The sequence below is a fragment of the Panthera leo genome, chromosome B1 (genome assembly GCF_018350215.1).
Source record: "Panthera leo isolate Ple1 chromosome B1, P.leo_Ple1_pat1.1, whole genome shotgun sequence".
Classification (NCBI taxonomy): domain Eukaryota; kingdom Metazoa; phylum Chordata; class Mammalia; order Carnivora; family Felidae; genus Panthera; species Panthera leo.
This window is the reverse complement of record NC_056682.1, coordinates 117191969-117198292: the sequence shown is the minus strand read 5'-3', so window position 1 is coordinate 117198292 and position 6324 is coordinate 117191969. Positions and strand designations below refer to the sequence as shown.

General features: G+C 42.9%; 1 protein-coding gene across 1 annotated transcript in view; it reads left to right on the top strand.

The window, feature by feature from the left end:
• Positions 1–672: 672 nt before the first annotated feature.
• TET2 (tet methylcytosine dioxygenase 2) overlaps positions 673–6324 on the top strand; it is a 134575-nt gene continuing 128923 nt past the window's right edge. Inside the window, exon 1 of the mRNA XM_042935779.1 lies at positions 673–960. The gene's annotated coding sequence lies outside the window, so the exon portion shown is untranslated. The remainder of the gene's footprint in view (positions 961–6324) is intronic.

The following is a 6324-nucleotide window of genomic DNA, read 5'->3' as shown; positions in this document are numbered from 1 at the left end:
GCGGAGGTGGGTGCGCGCGTGGGCGCGTGCGGAGATACCTGCAAGGCGGTGGGAGTAAGGGCTAAGGTGCGAGGCTGCCGGGAGGAGCTGGGTGCGCGCTGGGGTGAGGGGTGCGCACAGACCTCTAAGTGGGTGGTGGAGAGCGGTACTCAGAAAAAGTTTAAAAGGTTAATCCGAGGTCTCCATCCTTGTGCCAAGCACCCACGCCACCTCCCCCTGCGCGCCTGCCGCGCAACTTCACCCTGGTGGCTACCGCTCCGAAGGGTCACCGGGGCGCCCCGGTCTGGCTGCGGCGCCCAAGAAGGTGCGGGGGGGGGGGGAACCTTCCCCCGAGCTCGCTCCCGCCCCGCGCTCATCCCCGCGCACCGCTCTCCGGGCTCCACCGCACCGCGCCAGGGCCGCCCCGGCCTCGACCGCGCACCGCATTGTACGGCCCCCAGGTGCCGCCGCCGGCCTTTGTGCGGGAAGCCCCGGGCAGGGGGCTGATTCCCTGGGAGCCGCGGCGGAGAGCCCCAGGGCGGCGGCGGCGGCGGCGGCGGAGGCCGGGGCGGAGGAGGAGGAGGAGGAGGAAGAGGAGGAGGAGGAGGCCGGCGGCGGAGGAGGAGGAGAGCGGGGCGGAGGCGGAGGAGGAGGAGGCGGAGGAGGAGGCGGAGGGGAGCCGGCAGCAGCGGCTGCGGCCAGAGCTCGGGCGGCCGCCGCCGCCTCCTCGCGAGCGCCGCGCGCCCAGGCCCGGCTCGCATGCGAGTCACGTCCGCCCCCTCGGCGCGGCCGCCCCAAGACGCCGGCCCCGCCGAGTGATGAGAACACACGTCAAACTGCCTTATGAATATTGATGCGGAGGCTAGGCTGCTTTCGTAGAGAGGAGCAAAAGGAAGCAAGATGGCTGCCCTTTAGGATTTGTTAGAAAGGAGACCCGACTGCAACTGCTGGCTGGCTGCAAGGCTGCGGGACGAGAACGAGGTCAGAGCGCGTCTCTTAGGCCGCGGAACTCCCCCTTTCCTCCCCCCCTCGCTTTCTCTCGGGCTTCCAGGCACTGGGGAGCAGACCCTGCAGTGTCACCCGCAAATACCAGGAGGGAAGAGGGAAGCTTCACAAATTACTGGAGCCTCTTCAACATGGCTGACAAATATAGTTTTAATTCCGCCCCCCCCCCCCCTTTAAACCTGTGGTTCTGTGCTCTCTTCTCTCCCCTGCTAACGCTCCTCTCCTCCTTACCCAGAAAACTTACCTTTGTGACTGCGACCAGCCGGCGCCCCGGCCTTTTATCTTCAGGAAAGTGATTTTTCTTGGCTTCCCTTTCTCAAATAGTTCAGCTTTGGGGGGCACTACTTTTCCCTGGAATCCTCCCCGACCCTCTCCCCTTCTTGTGAGTCAGGCCAGTCTCTCGTTTAACCTCACCCACCCCGGAAAAGAACTCTGACGGAGTGTTTTTCGGCCCTTTTATCTGCTGTGGGGTCTGGGTCTGGCTCTGCGTCCGCGTCAGCCCCTGGCTGCCCCCGTGTCCGCTTTTCGGGGGGCGAGCTGAGCGAGTGTCATGGGAGTCGAACTGCAGCACACCAAGTGGGGTTTTGTTTTTTTTTCCTGGAGTCCGCGCGTTTGGCTAGGGGCGCCGAGTGAGAGAGGAGAGCATAGTTTTCTCGGGTCCCCCAAACCAGACCAGATCCCACTTTTCTCCAGGTACATCAGCTCCGCGATGGGCTGTGCCTGCCAGCCTGGGGAGCGTGTGTAAGAGAATTTGTGGGCAAATCTGGGTCCTGGCTTTGTGCTTCTCCCGAATCAGCTTCGTTTGGTTCCCCGGTAAGTGACAGGCAGACACAAAGGCAGGCGCAGGCCGGGGGAGGGGGCGGGCGGGCGGGAGGAGGGGGGCAGAGTTGAGAGTTGGAAGACTGCAAGGTCAGGGGCGCCGAAAGAAATGAAACCCAATCCCAGCAAAGAAACGCACAAGTAGGGAGCAGATTTCTAACAGCCCCATCCAAATTTCTCTCTCTGTCTTGATTGCTTTCTTTTCCTTGGTCTTTTATTAATCTGCCTCTGTGTCCGTCTCTCTTTTTTTTCCTCCTCCTTCTTCACTCACACACACTCTCCAGTCTTGCCGAATCTTTTCACTGGGGCTGCTTGTCCAGTGTTATGAAGCTAACAGAGTTTCTGTGGGGAGTTTTCTACCTATGACAAAATAAAGTGTGGCCTGGATAGACTCCTGAGAAGGTCGACTATGAAATATAAGTGTTATTTACTGACTATTGCCTTCATGACATACTTTTAATTGCATCGAGTAGTTCCCCCCACCCCCTTCATCTAGTGTTTAGGAATTGAACGGAGGGTTATTTTCCAGTTGTTTGCTTAAGATTTACTGAAAAAAAATTTTTTTAAATGTTTTCCTGTGTAAGGTAGGATACATCCATGAATTTGAAATCTCAAGTCTTGCATTGTGCTTTCTCCTCTCTAATAAGGGATAATACTGGCAAAGCCAAATAAAAGTATTCATCAACAATGATCCAACATAAGAGTAAGATTGTTCCTTAGGGGAAATTGGGATGTAAGGAGAAAAGATATAGGTCTGGTTTGCTTTGCTTTGCTTTGCTTTGCTTTGGGTCTAAGGCTGTGGGTATTGTTGCCTGGTTAATGAAGTCATTATATTTGCATTTTAATGGAAATTTGAAATACTGGAGGAGGGTTATATCCTTTTACATGTTTGCATGAGTGTTTTATAATAGGTTTGAGGGAGAATATAAATTTCAACACAATAAATATTGGGTTGTTTTTTTTTTTTTTTTTTTTTTTTTTTTTTTTTTTTTTTTTTGATGTTACTAAGCAGAGAAGTGTTAGTGAAGGATTGGAAAGTCAAACTTAAGTTTGGAAGGCATGTATTTGATTAAAAATGGACAGAATAAAGAGCACAATAATGGACATTACTCCATAAATCAGACTTCTGAAATCATTTGTCCTCTGTAGTTCACTCTGTAACACTTTCTATTTCGATCTCTGAAAAAGCAGTTAAGTTCACTTTAATCATTGATACTAGAGATTATTTCACATGATTACAAGGGAGTAGTATTACTAATCTCTGGAACAGAAACAGCTCCTTTGGTTAGTTCTCATTTGTCCTAAAATTATAAAGGAAATACTGAGGAGTTTAGCATAAATGCTTACTATTTGTTGAGAAAACTATGATTAATTATTCCAGCAATTCGGAATTTAAAATAAACAGTTCTTTTTGCTGACAGACTAATATCTAAATGCTTTTGGGGGACTTTTCAAATGTTGTGGTATATGCTCTCTTCAAGTTATTTAACTGATAAGAGATGTAATATTTTCATTCATATTGGCAAATAAGAATACATACAATAATTTTATTGTGACCATGAAGATTTGTTCTTTCCTATTATCAAATTTAGACTTTTTTGTTACTTTATGTGTCCTATTTGTATGCTGAAAATAGCTGTTAATTTAATATTGTATGAGGGGCTTAAATGATTGTAAGGAAGAGATGTACATCTATTCACCAATCTGAATATAAGTGCCACTTTCACATTTATTATAAAAGAGCAATTATTTGAATCCGTATAGGATAGTTTACTGTAAAAGACATAATGTCTGTTCTTCATTTGCCATATGTGTGATAGTACCACCTGGATGTTTCCAGAATTTCATAGATAGAACTGTCTTGAGCAATTGCATTTTATGGGAGTGATAGTGAACAATTACAAGATAGATCTTTTTCTTAAACTGCAGTATTGTTTTGTTTATTTTCTTACTGAACTAATGGTTAATGAGACATTAACTTGGAAAGAAGGGAGTCCCTTGTTTTGTTTAAATTCACACATTTACCAACTATGGCCTTAATTATATCTGTCATGGCCCCCATGACAGAAGTCAAAGGGGTTGGTATGATTTTGATGCAGTGGCACATGAACATAGACATGGACGAGTCAACATTACTTCCAGAAATGCACCTGCCAAGGAGTTATTATGACAGACTTCCAAAGTCCTTTTTGGGCATTGGACTTGTATTAGGTAACAAAACCTGAAGTTAATGTTTTGGTTTCACTTGCTGAAGTTATAATTTCTCTATCAATTCCTCCAAGGCTCCACCCACACACAATGTTGTAAGCCAAATGTCACTATTAAAATGTGTTTCCTTATTTGCTGATCTCAGTAAGACACCTTTCCTATAATTCTCAGACTCAGGTTTTTAGGAGAAACCTGATTTTACATTATGTCCCAGATCCAAGTTAGTAAATTCCTATGAATTCTTTGAAATTATCTTGAAATAAAATGTCTTCAAAAGGACGTTAGAATGTCTAATACTTAGAAATATGAAACCTGATTTTTTTATGTTCTAATTCCTTCTTCTGTGAGTTCGGTTGTTGCCCACTAGAATTTAATAGTCTTACCTAGCCATCTCAAAGTGCTAGAGGGAGACTTCTTTGTTTTATAAACAACCATATAGACAGGGTAAAATTTGGAGCAGCTGTCAGTGTTGGTTCATCAAAGTAACATTTTCCTCAACTATTATGCCACCATTGCACAGTAGTTCTTTAAGCGAGGTAATGGCACCAAAGCCAGTAGCAGGAAACTCTCATACAAGCCAACTTTACAATTGGAGTCTTAACTGTGGGAGAATTGAGTTGCCAAGTAGAGCTGGTGGTTATCTTGGAAATTGTGCTGAAGAACACAACCACAAATGATTTTGTCAAATATACAGTATTTACTTGGTCTAGATCTCCAATTTTCTATTTTGACTCCCTGCCAAAACTCAGGGAATACTGTGGCATTATTCAAGGAGGGTATATAGTACATCTGTACACCTTGGTGTATAATACACTATATATATGTGTGTGTATGTGTATATATATATATATATAGTACACTATATATATATATATATAATATATACGTATGTATATATATACATACATACACACACACACACACACACACACACACACACACACACACACACACACATATATACAGTAGGAAAGAAGAGCTCCACAAGAGGACAGGGTAAATGAGAGCCCTTGAATCATTGTGACTGCAAGCCAAAAAGAGTCTTAAGTATCTGCTATTTCCAACATTATTCTGATCCTAGATTGTACATTGCAGAAAATCCCTGACTTAAGATAGATATATAATCTTTCCACAATAAAAAAAAAAGATTTTGGTTGCCCATTCCAAAATAGTAAAATTCTATCAGCTTTGATTTATGCTTTTTCCACTTGTCATGAAATTGCAGTTAAATGTGCCAGGCTTCAAAAAGTAGAAATAGATACTAGGTGGATTTTCAATATTTTGTGTAAAACATATTCAGTGATAATGTCAACCTACCTGCAGTTTTAAGAATTTGGAACTCAATATTTTGTATTTACTCAGGGTTGTTACTCAAACTGACTTGAAATCAAGCTCCAAATAATCTGAGAATTAAATTAAGATATGAATATATTGAGATGCAGTGTTCTTGGAGGACAGATTAGGACGTAAAATGAACTGGTTGCTTCGCTAAAATTGCTGTAAATATTTATTTTAAATTACATTTATGTCTCTTGGAAGAGAGGCACTGATTTCTGTGTCTGTTTATTCCATAATTGAACGTAGTGGTGTTCTACTCAGTCAAGATGTAATGAAGGGAGGACAGCTTCCATTTATAAGATGAGTACATTCTGGAATGTAATGGATAGCACAGTGATTATCATTAACCATATTTCAAAATATATTTCAATGTATTTCAGTATTTGAAAATATGTAATGATATTTCAAAATATATTTAAAAGTTGCTAAAAGGGTATATCAAAAATTGTAAGTACGTGAGGTGATGGGTGTGTTAATTAACCTTTTGTGGTAATCATTTTCAATATATACATATATCAGATCATTACATTGTACACCTTAAACTTACATATTATGTATCAATTGTATCTTAAAAGCCGAGGAAAAAGTCCCGAATGGCCTAAAACAGGAATAATGTCATTTAATTACAAAATGTATAATCTGTTCTCACTGGTAATGGTGATGATGGTGGATTTTCCTTAAGTGTAACTTCTACAGGCTATGGCAAATGACTCACAAAAGCCATCCATTGTAAACATACAGCTTAATGATTTTTAGTAAATTTACTTCGAAATCACATATTTTTCATTGAAATTTCTATTAAGATAATTATAGATTCAGATGCAGCTGTATGAAATAATAATTGGACATGTACATTCTGTCCAATTTCCCCCACTGGTAACTTTTGGTAAAATTAAACTATCACAGCCAAGATACTGTCATTGATGCAGTCTACCAGTCTTACTCAGCTTCCCCCAAGGTGATGTGTTCATTTGT